Below are 18,265 nucleotides of genomic sequence, written 5' to 3' on the forward strand. Positions count from 1 at the left end.
ATGAAGGCCAGAGGAAGATTTCTGCCTGGTAGAGCTGTTTGTTCCCTCATCTTTATTTCTCAATCCTGTATCAGCAAGGCTAAGAAAATTATACCATCAGTTTGTACCTTGACTGACGCCTGTTTTGTGAAACATAGTAGGTAGTTACAGCTGGCTACAACTTTTTTGAGGTTTTAAAAAAAATCACCATTAGAAATGCTACACAAATGCATGCAAAAGTCTTTCAGTCCTTTGTACCAATGCAGTAATATGAAGGTAATATGTTGCCAGGACTGAACTGACACCAAAATTTGGCTAAAAGACTGTCAAAATAACCTGGCTGATTGCCACTTATTGCATAAATGCCAGATAATTCTCAAACAAGCAGATATATGCACTGAAGTTCTGGCTGGGAGATATGTGAGGCATGGTTTGTCTTGTACATGCTTTTGAGCATTGAATCAGGTTGCATTAAGCAATCTGCATCCTAAAAGTGCAGCACAGCTCTTGGCTTTCTAGCCTAGTCTCCTGAAAACCTTGCCCATTGTCATGGATTAGTATAAAGCTATGGTTTGGATCTTCCACTCAAGCTGCTGTTGTATTTGCCACTGTTTCTCTATTATCACAGCAAACCTCTGCAGAGTCTGGAATGCTTTGCATGTGTGTACCATATGAAAAGTACTGTGAAGTTAGTTTCCTAACTCAGAAGAATCTGGAATGAGAGATGAGAAGAATAGTCTACTGTTCTCACTGAGAGCTTTTGCAATCATCATTTGAGATCTCCCTCAGATTTTTTCAGTGGAAAGATTGCCACAGTGACTCAGTGTTGCATTTAATATCTAACCTGAAGATGTGCAAATAACTGCTCTAACAGAGAATAGTGCTGTACAGTTTGCCTTAATATACTTGTAAAAATGCAGTCAGCTGGTGACATTTCAGCAGACAGATGTTGACCATTATGCACAGAGCACAAGGGGATTGTGCACTTACATTCACATGCATATTTCCTATACAAGCACAAAGACCCTGCCCTCACAAACATACAGTCTCAGAAACCTCAGTCCTCACTGTTAGCATACGCCACAGGATTATAAATGACCAGTTCTTGAAGAACGCCCTGAAAGACTATACTAGATAAATGTCTCATTTGATAACAGACGACTCTTCACTGTTTGCTCTGTCAGTGGTACCATTCTTCTCAGCAAACACAACTTCTTGTTTCTATCAATATCTATTCAGTGAGTATCATTACCCCACATTTAAAATAATATTTAAGAAAAATTATATTTCTCTCTCGTTCAAGATTTATCAGAAGAACCTATGAGAAATGTATTAAACAGGGCATCTGAAATATCAGAAGTAATAAAAAAAAAGGTAGAAAGTATTATCTTTACCAAAGAATCTTTAGGCAGAATTGAGTAATCCAGATCATGCTGGGTAGCACTGACCATAAGATAAGGAAGAGAGACCTCCAACAGCATTTTTAACATCAAAAAGGGAAAACTCTTCAAGTCACAAAATGTTCTTATGTATCTTTGATTTTCACTTGAATTGCAATCCAGGAATTAAAAGAAGTTTTTGAAAAATGCCCTTGATCTTAACCCTAGGCAGATATATAAATAGACCGACATGGATGGTAACAGCATAACCAAAAGATTATGCTATTTTATGGAGCTGCTAAGCCCTTCACATGTCAAAAACTTTCAAAGTTTAAACGAACACCTTGAAAAATTAATTTCCTCATAGCTCCTTATGAAATAATATCTTTTTTCACTCCTAAAGAGAATATTTTTCAAATATATCATCACCTACCAAACTCCTTTCAACCCTTTTTTTTGTCCCTGGCAGATATATAAGATCTATATGGGTATTTCTAACTAGAGAAACACTTCTACAACTTACAACTTCTAGAAACACATCTGAGTTCAGCACTTTCTTCTACCACTGCAGTTCCAGACATGTCTTTTCACCAGTGCAAAAGGCAAAATTCTGGCTTTGCTGAAGTATTAGTTCAAAAAAACCTTTAAAACATACAAAAATCTGAACTTCATACCTTGTGATCACTGTACATGAATGCAATCAGTCTGAATTTCCTGTTTGTATGTAGACGCATTGACATCAAGATCATCATTCCTGAATCAAAACAGTGTAAAGAAAAAAAGAAGAATCAAATTTATTGGTTTGACTTCTGATTTCTTCAAATGTAAAGACACATATGTTCTCTTCTAAATGAAAGACTCACTATCTTCCAGAAAATAAAAAGAGATTAAAATTTTGAGAATTTTTGAATCTTAGATGGAAATATGAAAGAGTGCACCAAATCTGCAATCCACAAGGTACTAAATACTAAGAATGAGTTGCTATTGCCCAATTTTATGTTCTTCACCAAGATGATCACCTTATCAATTATTCTGAGATAGTGTATCCATGGCTTATAGCTACAGTGCCCCAGCCCAAAGGCTGAATTATCCCTCACTGGGTATTGCAGGAAATCAGGAATTCATCGATCCATCTTTCTAATTTGATCATTTGGTCAAAAGCAAAAAGTATCTGTGGAGGGAGTGGACCATAGAGAGATCTAAAAAGGAATCTTAAGAGGGAATTGGATATCATGATCATATAACCAAGCAAACTTGGACTGAAGGAAGGAATATCACGCTATCAGATATTTTAAATTAACTTGTAATGAAATCCCTGGTCAGAATTGTGCAGTTGTTGATTTCTTGTACAAATGCCCAAAATATGATTGTAGGAAATGAATGGGAACATTCCATGAACAATGTTGAATTAAAACTGACTTTTGAATTTCAATGAGTCCTCGCAGAGTTTTTCCCCCATTTGCTCTGGTATGCACATACCACTCATTCTTGGCTCAGAACTGTAGAGCTGAACACATTAGACATGGTGACTACTAATCATGTTGGTCTTTGAGTCTTTTTAAATTATAGCTCAGGCCATGAATAAACAAAAATTGTACCTCCTGAAGTGTTTATACCATTCCAACACATTTCCTTAGAAAGAAATACTTCTGAACACAGAAATTGATTATCTGTATTAGAATTTGTTATATTTTTAAAACATTAAGTTCATTCATTCCCAATTTAAAATTCTTTTTCAGTGACTTCCAGTGTAAACAGCAGTCTTCTGCACTAGCCAATGTTTTTAATATTAAGTTTTGTCAGAATAAAGTACTTGATATGTCAGTTGAGCTCTCTACACAAAAGCTGACTACATTTCACAAAAAAAAAATAAAATAATTAAAAAAAAATCCTGATATCGAACTTAATGGTGTTAGCTATACTAAAGCACCTCATTCTGTATGGGACAGAGCTACCTAATAAGATGAGCTTCTGAAGTAGTACTAGTTAGTCATATATGTGTACATCTGGACTTCCGAAGCCTCTATTTTATAAGTAGACTGGACAGTAATTTTCTTCCTATGACAGTGTCAAGTGAAGAAATCTGTGCTTAGCAGTTTCTTTACTTCAGGTCTGCAAGTGGGTCTTCATATTGAGTTTAAGATTTAGTAAGAATTGGGGCATTTATATATATATCAGCACATCAACACCAGATAATGATAAAATGCCTAAACATTTTTTTTTAAGGGCTAAGAGGATTCAATTGTATTGATTGAGACAAATATCTGGTTTCAGTGTGTTGTAGGAAAACTGACCTATTGCTTCTGTTTCAATATTTACATTTAGAAAAAGCAGCTTGTTAGTTGGAGGAGTGAAGTGCTGTCTGTATTTGGCTGAGGTTTGATTTGAATGAATTTTGGGTGATTAATTTCAAGATTGTGTCAAAGTTCTCAATATTTTCCTATGAGAATATTTGTCTAAATCACTTCTTTCTGAGGTCTAAGAACTCTCAAATTGCCATATTTTATCTCTCCAGTAAAGTGCTGCACTGTTGAAACATTAACTAACCATGTGCTCAGCACTAACAAATGTATTATGAAGAAAACAGAAAATGAGATGAAGTACTACAACCTTACTGCAAGGACAAATCCTTCTGTTGGTAAGATATGTCCCCAGAAGAGCAAAGCTTCTGGCCACAGAAATGAAAACTGGAAAGCTGTTATTCAGATGTCAGCCAGTTCCATTTTTCCTGTTCAAGAAGTTTATGTGCGCTGAGGTTACTAAGCTTTGCACAGAGGACAAAGGAAGGCAGTACCACCTGGTGCACTGCAGCCCTGTCAGTGCAGAAGATAAAAGACAACATGGCTTCACTGAGGTCTCATCTGCTGGCTTATTTCTGTATTAAGCCATTACACTTCGTATCTCCTCTTTGTGCAGAATAACTTCTTGCAGAGAAGCTTTATGCTTCCAAGTAATCCAGGAAACAGTAAGCTCTTCAAGGTAAACAGCTAGGACACTGATAACTACACCTATCAGAGCAGCCCTGATGTCAAGGTGGGTTAGTTTTCCAGAATGCTTGACCAGAATGCTGTTTCTGTCTTGCAGTGTCCACTGAGCTTTAGGAGTTCTGTAGCTCCTGAATTATTGGAGCCTACTGACTTTTTCACAAATGATCAGTAAGCCCGTCCTTTCTGAAAACAGAGCTGTCAGGGTACTAAGCTATTATCTATTCTATCCTATCCCACTACCCTAAAACTGGGTCAGGAAAACCAAAACCATTCCTGTCAGAGGTTCATTAAATCCCTTTTTTTAAGACCTTCCAGTGATGGACACTCTCCAAGAGTTGTAATCTATCCCTAACTGTCTTCAGCTGCAGTAGGAGGGTGTATTTTAAGACTCTGCAAGCATGCAAGTAAAGTACTAAAGTTGTATGAAAAAAAAATAAAATGAATGTGTCCCAATACGAGTTAACTTCACCCTAGTTCCATAACTTACTTATCTTCGTATGCTGTTCTGTCTATTAATGTCACTGGGGTTTGTTAAAAATGAAAAGTATTTTCTACAAAAGGGCTTAAAGCTGTTTTCATTTCAGAAAGCTTTAGAATGATGGCTTTATAAACAAATAAGAAATGAAACATTTTTTTTCTCTATATATTTTATCACTGAAAATGACTGAAAAACTCCAACAGATATTGAAAACATCAGTGCAATTCTATTACACAGGCAAATTCCCGTTTTTGTAAACTGAAATTTTGAGATTTTTTTTTTTGTGTGTGTCAATAGAAGCAGAAAATTAAGAGTTTGAAACTTTTACAATAAAAATCAGGATTTTTTTCGTAAGCCATGTAAACCACATTTACTAACAGTAACAACACACACACACACACAAGTTACTACAGTAACCCTTTTCACTAAGAGTAGGCAACATTTGTTTTGTGTATCGAAAAGGGATGTCAAAAGAAGAAGCAACTGGTTATAGAAACAATTCAACAGGTTTTAAACAAAAATAAGAAAAATGTGGGTAGGATCCAAAACGTAATAAGGAAGAAACTAGCCTTGGTTTCTACCTCATCTGCACATGTGTAAGATGTACTTTAACCAGTATCACCTCTTATGTCAGTGATCTACCATCAAGCTTCCTTATGGATATGCCTCCCTCTGTATTTCAGTGGCCTCCACAATCTTCTTGAAGAGAAGATGGCACGCATGATCTACAGGACTTGTCATGAAAAGACAAGACTTGAAAGTATCCATTTCTTTTATTTCTAGTATGACAAGCAAAAATAGATTTGGGAGAAAAATTCTGATGCAAATTCAATTTTAGCTTGCTTCTTCTAATTTTAAGTGCTTTCACCTGCCTTGTGCAATTATTTATGCTCACTGTTTCTTGCAGATCTTCAGGCTAAGTAGACATGAGCACAGCATGCCTAAAATGTATCTCTGGCCTCCGCTGTCCATGACCAAGTATTCTGCTTTGGGGGAGATCTGTGTAACACTTCCACCTCAAAGGTGCTGCATTCATAGACACGAAGTCTTTCAGATAGACCTCTGCTATTTTCTCTTGGAGACATCATTTGCCTAAATAAGTGGTAGTATATTACCTTTCCACAAAGCTAATATGGATGATTGTATTTTCTACTTCAGGTTCTCAATACTCAAAGCTCTACCTACACCTTTTTCAGCTGCTACAGTTACAGAGAAATGCAGGAGAAGAGCATGGGTGGAAAAGAAAAGAAGAAAGGAAAATTGTAGAATCACAGAACCACTGCAGCAGTGACTGGTGTCAAGCCAACTGTCTCATCAACCACACAGGTCTCACAGGCTTCATAAGATATGTTTCATACTTATCTTAATTATCAACATAACATCATCAAAATGGAGGGTTCCACTCGTGTGAGAAGGGTACGCCTTGTGGCAGGATAAGCACATAGATGGTTTGGACACTTTGTGACTGGACACACTGCCATCTGGTAGGTCTTTACCATGTGATGAACAAGCACAGATAGGACAACTGGTCACACAGAGGAATGTGCTTTCATAAGTGATGGCAATACAGAAGGGTTTATATGACTTCCAGAGTAAGGCAGTAGTGAATCCACTAAAATGTAGTCAAACTGGAAGGAAAGTGATGATAAGAGGAAGTTTTATGAAGGAATTCAGTGAGGGAAAAACAAACAAAAATAACACAGCCCAACCCAAAACAAAACAAAATCATACAGTTCAGTTTAGGTTCCTTTACTTTTCTTCAGCAGTAAAACAATGTGTTCTTTCTTCCCCCTCACCTAAATCTATGAAAAAGTGTTACTTAAACAGAATCTTGATCTTGTTCAAATTTAGAATTCTAATTGACTTGCATGGGGACACTTCATCCAGTCTTTATGTTCAAGTTAAACTCCCAATGAACGTTCAAGAACTGGAGTATTAAATCCCACACTACTAAGATTATAGCACAAGATTATTGGGAATCTGCTGGAATTTTTGTGAGGTTACCAGTTTGTTGACTCATCTTAAGAGCTGTCAGGTTAAACTGATTAATCACCTCCTTATGGCTGCAGGAAGTGTTATAGTCCACAACTGGGAAAAGAGCAGAGCTCATAGTCTAAAAGAATAGCTTTGGAAAACGTAAGGCGTTGTCTCAATGGAAAAATCGACAGAATGCTTAAAAGATAAATTATATGGTAAACTGTATCCTGTACACAGTTGGCTTGAAAACATTTTCTCAACTAGGAATCACTAGGAATGTTGCCTATTTCCCAAAGCCAAGAGGTTTACAGCTGATGTTTCACTCTGGATCACCATCACTGGAAGCAGCATATGGAAAGGAAAAAAAAACAATCAAGTTAGTGTACTTCTGTGGTCTTCTGTTGTCTACCATGACTTTGGGATAGGATTCATCAGACATATAATTTATGGCTGAAATGATACCCTGAGTTCTGTCTGCATGATGCTCATTGATTTCCACAAAATGGCTGAAGTTAGAATATTCGTGGCTTAGGAACAAATCGTGCTTTTTAAAAGATGCAGACAATACAGTTCCTGATACTGTAGTTAGGTAGACTCAATAGCACAATTCAAAGCTCATTTGCTCATATTACCAAATCTTCATTGATTCATTGTGAAGCAAGGTTGGTTTCTCTTTGAAAATGCACAATAAAAATTTGAGTTATTCATACAAAGAAGTACACTCTGTACTTCCCATCAGATCTGTTTTCTCCTCTATCATTCATTTTGTAGCAAAGCCTGAATTCTCTCCGCTCCAATTTAGTGGTGGAAGGGGGGAGTCTCAGGCAAAGAGCAATAGCCTTATGGAGCCCACCTCAGGTGCAGAATACACTGCCCACATGTGATTTCTAGAATAAAGTACACTTCAAAGTATTGAAAGGTTTGAGCCTGTCCTTAGTTAGGTCAGTGAAAACATTTCCATGAGTCTGAATTGCCAACGTAAAGCTATGATTCTGAAAACCCAGTCTGGCTTGCTGCTCTGCATATAGGCAGCTCACCAAAGCCCAGTGAATAATGAAGTGCAAATCTAACCAGCTGATGATTTCAAGAAAGGAGAAACATTTAAATAAGGAGAACAGACTCACTTCCTCTTTCTACAGTCTTGCCTTGCCAGCCAAGAGCAAATATTTCCCCTACTGCAGAGATAGTTTCAGAGGGCTCAATTAAAGGCAACATTCTCAGATCTGTGTGAGTATATGCCACTGCACCATTTTCATCAGTAGAACATGTGGATCATTACTAATAACTTTTAGGGGACTTTGTCTAACTTTTTATCACAGCACCAAAGAAGTAAGGACCCTGCATCAGCACTGTCTTTTGAGGACAAAGCAAAATGACTGCACCACAGCATGGGAGAACTAGAGATCACATAACAAAGATGGGGTGTGCTTGACATCCTTTAGTGGACCACTGTTGCCAAGGCTCATACCTAGGAGCAAGTATGGAAAAGGCTGTAAGAGCTGCTACAAAAATATCACTGAGTAAGAGACAGGCAAAAACAAGTGAACAAATTAAGTTCTGGCAGCAGTACTATGAAGTAGCTGTTTTCCGGAAGTATCTGTTGCTTCTCTTCACACTTTGCTAGCACACTTCATATTCCAGGTTTAGCAGCTTTGGTGTGCCTTTGATCTCTGTAGCAACAGGGGAATTGCCAGTTAAACTGTCACTTTCTCAGACTCTCTGTCAAAGGCACATCTTCTCTCACATGCAAAATCAGCTCTGCTTAGTCAGATTAAGTGTAGAATTACTAAAAGGATATGGATGTAGTCATTTATTTCATTTTGTTATTATTTTTAAAAAATTATTTCCATAACCATATGACTAATCATATCTTCATCTCTTGAAAATGAGCAACCTAACTTATTGATGAGATCTTACTGTGTACATCCACATTTTTAAAAGTATTCAAGTGCTACTTTTCCATAGCACACCCTCCTTGCCCTCAGAAAACAAACTGAAAATCAGAGAGAGTTTTTTAAAATGGACTTTGGAAGAAGTGATGCTCGGTTCCCATTTGACTGTCCATTATAGTCAGTCTTCAAAGGATTATAAAGCTTGAGTCGTATTCTGCAGTTAAATATGCATCCTGTGAGGTTGCTTCCACTTGATGTCATGTAAGACTAAGAGTACATGTACCAAAGGCTCAATAGAATTTGATTTGAGGGCTTTAAGAGTCTCTACTTCTCTGGCAAGAGACTGCTGGCAAGTATTGCTACCTCCAAATAAGAAAAGAACCTTATGAAGCAGAAGAATAGATACCACAGTGCTGAGCAGTTCTTTACTGAGCTACAATCTGCCCTGAAGTTGGATTATCTTCAGTATAAGACACAGTTAACTTTGTGCAAGTACGAGACATCAAGCCCTTTTTTTTTTTAGGTGATAACCACAAGTAACAGCCTGAAAAGGAGTTTCCATGATTACTACACTCCACAGAGCTCTACCTGCTGTGCACACAATAACCATGGAAGACCTAAGCAGGGAAGAAAACTAACATTTCTGCAAACACTCCACTTCTTCAAGAATGTGTACAACCAGGCATAATTATTATCTCTGTCAGAAACCTCATGTTTCAGAGTTGCTTTCATTAGGAACTTGGACAGAAAGAAATTATGCCAGTGACAAGGACAAATTAGGTCCACCTGGGAACTGCAAAAAAATTTTGGTGATGGAAAGATGTGTTCCTGAGCTGGCTTGTGATGACTACAGCTAAGAATTGGCAGTGAAGCTTAGTAGATGCCACGATATTTCTTCACCTCGCACCACCCCATTCACTACAGCATAGGACCTGCTTCTATGACCAGTTTATATCCAGGCTAAATGTGCTAGATCTGGGGAACTGTTTTCCAACTCCTAGTCACAGTAAATCTGACGTAGCACTGTTCATGCAAAGTCGGGAGGTAAAGACTTGTCTGACATGTCTGTGTCTTGGTTAATGGACCAACTTGCATTCCAACTTGCAGTGATTTCTAACTAAAGCAGTCATGATCCACAAAAGATATTAAGTACTGAAATAACAGTACAGTCTTCTAGACTACACTTAAGAAGAAACTACAAAATTTTGGACCTAGAATGAAATAAAAACAACCTCTATATAACCATCAAAACCATAAAAGTGGGTATAATCAATAAGATACAAATAGCAAGAAGTTTTTTTGTTTACATTTCTTTGAAATGCTCACTTTATTACAGAAGACAGGTGAGCATTTAACTAGTCTCCATTTTAAAAGACAGCATTTAAGAGCACTGTGTTTGGATGCAGGATATTAAAGGAGTGGTGGGGCAATGAACTTTAGCATGGGGCTAGATTATGACTTTGCTTTAAGCAGAAGTTCCAAGTTCTAAACCATAAGTGTCTTTCTAGTGGCTCTGATTCTGCTCTAATATTACTATGGATGGAAAAAAACAGCAGACTTATTTTACATTATTGGAGAGCTGCACTTGTCCTATTCTTACCAAGCCAGAGATGAAAGCGTTGTGTATCATGCCTACTTGCAAAGGTATACACACACCTGAGGGATCACTCAGTGTGGCACACCTGGAGAATGACAGCTTTGAGTGAAGTTACAATAACAGTGTAAAACCTCAGGAGAGCAAAGGAAATAGCAACATTTTTCATGATGGCCTCCAGAATGATGGAGAAAAGTGCAGCAGTCTGTCTCCCACCCCATTAAAAGCTCACCCACTGGTATTCTGCTTTCTTCCTTGTTTCACGTATTTCTGAAGCAGCTAAAAGCAGGTTTAGTAGCACGCTGTCACACCTCTCAGCATTGGTGAGAGCAGAGGCACTTCTTTCAGCTTGACAAAGGAGACCCATGAATTCTCTCTAAGAGATTCAAAGACTTTTCCAGGTAGTTACCTGTTCAAAGTCTGTGGGGAGATAGCAGGGGAGGAGCATTGCCTTCCCCCATTATCTTGTCTCAGAAAGCGAACAGTAAGACAGGCTCTCTTTCCTAATCCCCTTTTGGGAAGGGAATTCTAGAAAGACAGTCCAGTATATAGCATGTCCAATCTCAGACACCTCAGAGACCTCACAGAGCCTGCAGAGGACACCCCCAAGTTGCTTCCTTTCTGAATGTAGGAGGAACTGCATAATGCCAATGCCTGGATGTCTCAACGTGTGTAAGCACTGGCTTTTTAAGTGGTGTTGTTTCTAGTGGTGTACCATAGACAATCTCTCGATCCCAGCAGGAATTTTCTTGTATTTCAAATATTCAGTGAGCATTTCCTAGTGAGTTTTGTTTCTCATTCACCTCCACCAAGACAAAACAGCTTTACAAGTCAACAGGGTTGGATAAGTCTCCCTAAATCCTGCTACCTGACAGATAATTAGCCTGCAGGATGAAAACAGACTTGCCTCTAGAGATGTTGAGCTGGGGGAACTGCAAGGGCTTCAGTTTCTGCAGTGGCTACCCTCAATGCCCTGGGCAGTTACTTTCATGCAATTCTGTCTTTCACCTAAAATCATCAAGGACAGGTTAAAACTCAATCTCCAAGCTTCAGAACTACAGGCATAGTGCAGCCAAAGCTGCAGACTAGAATTTGACTGCCTCATCTAAGACCATGCTCAGTGAGGCATGGAGGTGTCTGAGCTCAGCACCTGAGACCAGGCTGCTGATCATAGCTGCTGAATGACTTCTGCTCTGGAAGCTGACTAAGGGAGTTGGCATGATTATATCTCAGTGGCCAGCCATATGACACATCACCTGGACTTTTCCTAGGAATATAATCAAAGAGAGAGAGAGATCTCCATTTGCAAGGATTGGCTGTATCAGTCTGAGTTGTCACCTCTGAACACCCTCTATATGGATGAGTTTTTGATATCTTAAGCCATATTTGCCAGCAATTTATTTCATCAAGTTCAATCAGGATACAAGTGAAATATTAACCAAACTCAGCCAAGCAATTTGTGGAATAAGGTTCTGAGTATGCATAACAGTCCTTCCGTACTACAATACAGTATTTACCTTGACACTAGATTTCTGGGAAAAAGTACTCAATAAGAATGAGAAGTGACGTGCATATCCCACATCATCCTATTGGATATCTCTGTTTCAATATCTTGTCTTTTCTCAGAACTCCTAACTACAGTTTCCATTTTTAAGCCTACGAGATGCTTGTGATTAAAGCTGATTTCTCACATACAATTTCCAGATATTGTGTGCCACTGTTTTTTACTTTCTATTGCAAGTGACACAAAACTAGGGACTGGCTAACACACAAGAAGGACCCTGGCTGGCTGGAGAATTGGGCTGACAAAAATCTCATTAAATTCAGCAAGAAGTGCAGAATTCTTCACCTGGGAAGGAATAACCCCAGGCACCAGGTCCTGCTGGGGGCCGCCCCGCTGGAAAGCAGCTCTGCACAAAAGGGACTGGGGAGTCCTTCTGGAGACTGAGTTGAGCACGAGCCAGCAATGTGCCCTTGGTGCTCAGACTAATGGTGGTCTTGGCTACATTAGGCAAAGAATGGCCAGCAGGCCAAAAAGGGCGAATCTTTCCCCTCTACTCGGCATTAGTAAGGCTGTACCAAGTGTACTACAGCCCACTCTGGGCCTCTCAGAATTAAAAAAAAAGGGAGACATGATCCCAGCAGAAAATTCCAACAGTGAGTTACCAGAATATTGAAAGGCCTGGAGCACCTCTCCTGTGAGGAGAAGCTGAGAGAGCTGGTACTGTTCAGAAGCTGAGAAGAGGACTGAGAAGATGCTCAGGAGGGATCTCATAAATGCCTGTAAATACCTGAAAGGGTGATGCAAAGAAGAGAGAGCCAAGCTCTTCCTAGTGGTGCTCAGTGCCAGGATAAGAGGCATAGTACAAACTGGAACAGAAGAGATTCTTCTGTCTAAGCATCAGGAAACAATTCTGCACTGTGAGAGTGAAAGAATACTGATACAGTTATTTCAGAGATGTTGTAGAGTTTCCTCCATGGATCTTCAAAAGCCACCTAGACATGATCCTGGACACCCTGCTTAGTGTGTCCCTGCTTGAGCAGTGCTGTTTGACCAGATGACAACCAGAGGTCTCTGCCTACCTCAGCTGTTCTGTGACTCCATGATTTATTTGTCACCCAATAAACAAAAGTTTACGTGATCTGATAGGAGTAAAAATCGAAACATGAAGCATACCATTTAGAAGGGGTACAAGAGTAATCAGTCATTATCTTATCAGTGGTTCTTGATTGTTACTTAAACCTTTAAAAATCTGAAGTTTAATCTACTAAAACTGACTGAAACAGTTACAGAAACAGGTCCTTTAAACAAATATATTAAAAACAATACTGATGAAGGTGGCTGAAAGAGTCTTTGAGTTTGGAAAGCGGAGTATAGTTCCAAATCTCTGTTCATGCTGCTGAAGGAGAGATTACTTAGAACAGAAAAGAACCACCTCATAATGTTTTTGGTTTCTAAAACTCCTCATTTGAGGCATTCATATTTTAAAAATTGGCCAATATACATCTGATGTTGTGTGATGCACAATACAAAATGTCATGGGAAGTAAAACGACAGGCTTTTTTGTTATCTTTTTCAGATTCAGAAAAAAAATAATTAGCTGCAGCCAAATGTCAGCTATAGTTCTTAATTTCCTATGATCAATATGAAAATTTTGTAATATTTCACTAGAATCACTACCAGGTGTCACAGACAGAGATTTCACCATTTTTCAGTAAAATACTGAATGATCAATGATTTAATACAATTTTATTGATTATATATTTTAAGCAGTTCTTCTTTTTCTGGCTTTGAAGCATTAAAAACTGAACTTTCTGAGTCTGTATTTTACTGTGCTATTAAAAGGTTTGCATTTCTGTAAATCTTGTTGCTCAATACAGCAATTTTTAGTTTAATTCTCAGTATTTATCTAAAACTTAAAAAAAAAAAAAAAAAAGAAGTTGTGGCAAATATCACCATATGTTAAATGTTGACTTTTTTCCTAACAGCAGTCAGCATATCTATGTTACTGATCTGAAGTAAAGTCAATTTGGTCATAATAAGAGTCTTGTACATTCCATTGTGAAAATAGATCCATCTTTATCTTGCAATTGTTTTAATCTGTCATGACTACTGTTATCCAGTATTTCTAATAAGATTCATCTGTATCTTGCACAAACAAAGCTACAGCAAAATTGGACTTCACTAAGAAGAAGATAGGCTTAGTAAGGGAAGATTTATTTCTGAATAAAATGAGCTTGGACCATACTCTCAGAACATACAAGTAATACGTACAAATTTGGGATCATTCTGTTTTCAGAGAAGATCATCTTGCTTGGGAATAGCTGGTGGAAGGAGACTACAGATTACTGTTGTCCAGCTAACACTTAAGATGTTAGACAGGGGCGACCTAATGAAGTCCCTAGCCTGAAACATGCCTGCTGTCTGATTGCTTCCTGCTCTCCCCTTGGGTACAGAATAACCTGACCTTGCTGACTTCCTAGCTGTGCTAAAAGAATGATTCATCTCACACACATTGTATCTGAATTTTCCTTTTTTTTTTTCCTTCCTAAAATTTATGACCACAAAACTCTTCCAACAACTTCATTTGAATATCAACTTCAACAGTGGAGGGCTGTTTGTACAGTCAGGGCTCTCGACAGGGATTTGATTCACATCATGGATTTCCTCGTGGATTGCTATCTAAGCCGAGAAAAGTCACTTTCATCTCCCAGTGGCTCAGTTTCTTACCTGTAAATTGCATTTGACATTATATCCTTCTTGTATGACCTGCAACACATTTGGACCTCGGGCAGTTCTATAATAAAAGAAACAGCAATCCCACGACAGACCCGAAGACCCATGCAGGCAGAATGATCATATCATACATGTGGGAGCTGGCTGATACAAGCTGTAGAAAACCAGCTAAAATTTCTTATACCCTCAGCCCTTCTTCTGGAAGAGTTACAGGCAAATTAGCTGTTCCAGAATTTTAAGAGAAATGGTGAGGAAAAAAATGTACTCACTACTGTCAACCAAACACTGTCAATCCCATGGAATCTAGGGCTGCTGTTAATAGCTTTTTCTTTCTATGCTCTATGACGTGGTACAATTTAGCATTCGAATAGCTGGTGAAAAATAGATGGGCAAAATAAATCCATTCCAGTATATTTCTTGTTACATATAAATATGTATTCGTATGTGTACACACACACATAAATATATGTGTGTTTTCTCCTCATGTAGATGAAGTTACTTGCTCTGGGGAAATTTTCCTGTCTTCCTTTTTCAATAGCTAGCTTAAAACTTAACAGAAGCTCCGCAGAGCAAACACTGAACTGAATTTGCTTGCACATTGCATATGCTGATTTCTGTGACCATTTGTAGAGTTACTTTAAAAGAATTGTTTAAGATTACAAGGTTAAACCCACAAGAGTTAAGACAACATAAGCATAGGTCTTACAAACATTGTCTCAGCGTAGTAACCATTAAAAACCCTAATAAACTATGCCTACTTTAGATTAATGATCAAGTCCTATTTCCTTCTATACACTTAATACTAACCAGGGAACTACTGCTTTTTCTAACTGCAAGTTTGCCTCAGGTAAGGGAAGTTCTCTGTTGTTTTTTTCGTTTTACTTCTGTTTCAGAAGCTTATGGTGGCAATTGCCAAGAAAGCACAGCACTGATTGTTGGACCTTGATCAGCTTCTCTCTGGCAATGGCTTGTATGCATCCTTGTTGGATGTAGTCATCTTCCAATACAGTCAAAATAGTCAGACAAAGCTGCTAGTAAATAAAGAGGTTTCTGCTGAGCACATAGAAGCTGATAAGGATTGCAGCCTGGCTATTGGATAAAGTCTTCATACAGGTAGCAACAGGATCCTACTACAGGAAAGCACCCCTGGCAAATGAGAAGATCTCTCCAAAGCAAGGACTTACAGGAACACCATGAAAACATTTGTAAAAACATTAACTGTGGGTGTATTTTCTCTGCTAGCATTCCCAGAAACTCCTGGAGCCCTAAAAAAATTTAAATGGAAAAAAAAAACCTTCCCCTGATATGAAGAGAATAGGGAAGTATCAAAAATTTCAAGCCAAACAACTCATGTTTGGCAAGGTTAAAAGTAGTAGTCAATAGGGTCTTAGGTAAAAATAACGTTAGGCAACCTTAACTAGACATTGCTACCAGAACGACCTCTAATTTAAAGCAAAGTTCTGATAAACACCTACTCTACTGCACAAAAGTGAGTTTTACTTGTCTTGCAAACAGCACAAGAAGACTTGCAGAACTCTTTCACTTTGACATTTCATTTTCACTTTGAATAAAAAGATGTCACTTGGTGATGTGACAGCAGTGCCGTGTATTATATCTGCAGCATCACTGGCTTTGTCAAATCAACATGGATAATTCAAGGCTACTGCCTTCTACCTCTAGAAAACTACTATGCTTGGATTTAATTTTATTTCTTGCTTACCAAAATAATTCTGTATAGGGAAAGGAACACTAGAGACATTGCACATCTCAGATTTCAGGAGATCCTTGGAGGAAATATTCCTCCACAAAATAAAAAAAAAAAAAATTCAGAGCTGAAATTTAATTTCCTGATTGCAAAGGAGATATTAGTGAGATAATGCAAAGATGTTTTTTACCATCATCATCATTCTGGAAACAGACATTAGCTATCATAGATACTGTTACTTGTAATAATCTTGTTTCCTCCATCATGTATACAAATGATAAACAATTCTCCCTGCATTTTTATCTAAATAGTGCTATAACTTATATTGCTGCAATACTCAATAACTTCAAACTATGGCAAAATATTAATGAACGCTGCTCAGTCTTCAGGAGCTGCTGAAGAACAACAAGCTTAAATGACTTTCTAGTGTTCACACAAGAGGGTTGTGGCAGATAAATCTAAGTACAAACTCTCTGAGTTCCTGTTCAAGGTCTTTATGACAGTATTATCGTTTCTAATTGCATGATCTGAAGGTAACATATGGTTTTCCTCTAAATGAATATTCTTTGTTTGCACTGCAGTAGCTCACAGGAGCTCTGAGATTCTAGATCAAGCTTTCCTTGTGGTAGGTTCTGTCCAAACTCAGCATTAAAACATATGAAAGCCTTAGGAAGCCAACAGATGTAGACCGCCACAGCGGGGGAGGACAAAGAAAGACTGGAAATGCTTGAAGGCAGTGGAGAAGGAAACAACAGAGCAGAATCAGCCTCAGTGAGGGGAAGCCATCCCCATCCGCCACTCAGCCCTCATAGCAAGTACGATAGGCACTGTGATAAGAAAAAGCAAAAAATGTGGTGCAGATTATGTAAATCTTAATAGGAAGCTCATTTTAAATTCATGCAGCAGTACAGGGAAAGCGCAAAGGTTGCATTTTGAAGACTTAAAACACAAAAGTGGAAGGTGACAGATTGGGCTTATCAGGAGTGGATATTATTTTAATTTTGCATCTTCCACTGAGTTAGAGGTGGTAAGTGGAACACGTTAGAATGGTCTTGTAAATTGAGGTAAGTAGGTTATATTCCAAATGCTAAAGACAGAAATGTAAGTGGAGAGACGCTAACTGAATAAGGGTGCATTCAAAATAACACATTGGAAAGATTTATGAGTGAGAGAAGGTGCCCTTAATCTCTGCAAAAGACCAGAATATTTGTGTTAAGGCAAAAGGCATGAGTAGCCTGAGCAGCAATTTAGGTGATGTAGATAGAGAAGAAACAGTCGTGTAATGTATGCTGTGAAAAGGATGAGCAAGATTAAGTCATAAGCTGGCTTTAAGGTCATGAAGAAAAATGAAGACTCTGCCCTGTGTGACAAGGAGTTTTCTGTTACGATAACTAGCAAGTGACTGCAAATCTCAGGGGATAGCACATTCATGAATTCTGTTCTAGACATGTAGACCTTGGCTTAATGTCTAGACACCTACCATGAGATGTCAGAAACAGGCTTAGATTCTAGATCATAGGAAAGGAGACAGTTCTGGGTAGCAATGCTGATCTGTTCCTTTTCAACATAAGTGGGGAAACTGAGTTTGGTCTGCACAACAAAAAAGCAAAGCTACAAGGCAAAAAAAAAGCACCAGATTTTTATTCTATATGTGTCTATGTAAATATTCATTATAATATTTTAGATAGTCATTTGAATCAAACATGTTTCCATCAATAGCTGGAAACATACACGAGGGCTGCTCCGACAGTAATGCCTCCTATTTTATGATGTTGGCCCATGACATCAGAGGCGGATGTTGGTGGTATGGCAGTAGAGGCTGAACCTTCACACCAGTACCCTGCTATATTTTGTTGCCATGTGAGACATAGCAGCAGAGGGGCAGTCTGACAGAATGGCATCTGACATGGAAGTGGGAATGAAGCAAAGGTGTGTCACTGAATTCTTCCATGCAGAAACAGTGGCACTCACTGACATTCATCGACACTTGCTGAATGTGTATGGAGAGCAAACAGTGGATGTCAGCACAGTGAGGCA

At 38.4% G+C, this 18,265-nt stretch overlaps 1 long non-coding RNA gene across 1 annotated transcript in view; it reads left to right on the forward strand.

Moving 5' to 3' along the window:
• LOC146542286 (uncharacterized) overlaps window positions 1-7,479 on the forward strand; it is a 29,801-nt gene extending 22,322 nt beyond the window's left edge. The window contains exon 3 of the long non-coding RNA XR_014880562.1: window positions 5,982-7,479. This is a non-coding gene — a long non-coding RNA (uncharacterized LOC146542286). The remainder of the gene's footprint in view (window positions 1-5,981) is intronic.
• Window positions 7,480-18,265: the final 10,786 nt, after the last annotated feature.

The sequence above is a fragment of the Meleagris gallopavo genome, chromosome Z, assembly GCF_905368555.1.
Source record: "Meleagris gallopavo chromosome Z, MGAL_WU_HG_1.1, whole genome shotgun sequence".
In the NCBI taxonomy this organism is placed as follows: domain Eukaryota; kingdom Metazoa; phylum Chordata; class Aves; order Galliformes; family Phasianidae; genus Meleagris; species Meleagris gallopavo.